Here is a 1,083-nt window from a genome sequence, read left to right as displayed (position 1 = left end):
CAGTATAAAGTAAAGGGTGGGAGTCATGGAATCTGTGACTTGCTGTTTCTGGCAACTCAGCCTTATGAACTGTATTCATGGGAATTTAAGAACCTGCTCTGTAGAGGTCACCTGGCTGCCTAACTACATTACAGTGGAAGATTCATGTTGGAAATGAGCTGTTAGTACAGAAACATTCTTAATTAATGATGCGGAGTGACTCTGCAGCCAGCCAAAATATGATTATGGAAACATTTATAAAGGTTGTGTGACCTACAAAATAAATTTCCTAAGTATTTTTAAAAAACCTTACAGGCATTGAATTCATTTGTAGTTCATGAGTATGACGGTAGGGTGTTCACGCTGTTGTGTGACATGTGCCTCCCTCAAACCTGGCTACAACCTCGGCACATTACCTGTCTGACATGAAGAAAAAAAAGAAACAAAGAAAAATCTTATAGGGGTTAGGTGTGCATGAAATTTATATGTATATACTCTAATTTATCAATCATATATATATAGTATACATATGGTATATACTTTATATGTGTATATACTATATATACTATCAATATGTGTTATCTATTATGCTGTATATATAGTATATGCTATATATGTGTATAAATACTATATATGTATAAATACACTACCCTAAATATACAATGTATTTACACATACATATTTACTGTATATATTATAAATATATAGTATAATATATGTTATATATATATATATCATACATATATGTATGGTAATTTCCTTCTTCTAGGTGTGTCTAGGGAAATGACTATTTCTTTCCAGGTCAGCCTTGAATGTAAGAGTAGTAGATGGTCACTAATGGGGTGATTAACTTGGGTAAGCTTGTAAAGATCTCCCTCAGACCTGTCATGGAACCTCAAATTCTGTCAGCTGGACTTTATTCCTTTAAGCTCTGAAGACCTTTCAGTATGACATTCTTAAGTACCAATTAAAGATTTAAATGCTCCTGGGAACACTTATCAGCTATAGCCTGCTTGAAAGGATAAGGGAAAGGGAAAAAGGGCATCAGGTGACAATTAGATAATAGCAAAGTCTTGGCAAAAGAGTTCAGATAGATATCTGGAT

At 33.7% G+C, this 1,083-nt stretch overlaps 1 non-coding gene across 1 annotated transcript; it reads left to right on the top strand.

Moving 5' to 3' along the window:
- The first annotated feature begins 301 nt into the window (after window positions 1-301).
- On the top strand, window positions 302-405 carry LOC118518650 (small nucleolar RNA U13). Its single transcript, XR_004908810.1, has one exon. It is a non-coding gene; the product is annotated as a small nucleolar RNA U13 (small nucleolar RNA).
- Window positions 406-1,083: the final 678 nt, after the last annotated feature.

Source organism: Halichoerus grypus, chromosome 2, assembly GCF_964656455.1.
Source record: "Halichoerus grypus chromosome 2, mHalGry1.hap1.1, whole genome shotgun sequence".
Lineage (NCBI taxonomy): Eukaryota > Metazoa > Chordata > Mammalia > Carnivora > Phocidae > Halichoerus > Halichoerus grypus.
Note: the sequence above shows the minus strand (reverse complement) of the source record. Positions and strands in the feature narration are given on the sequence as shown.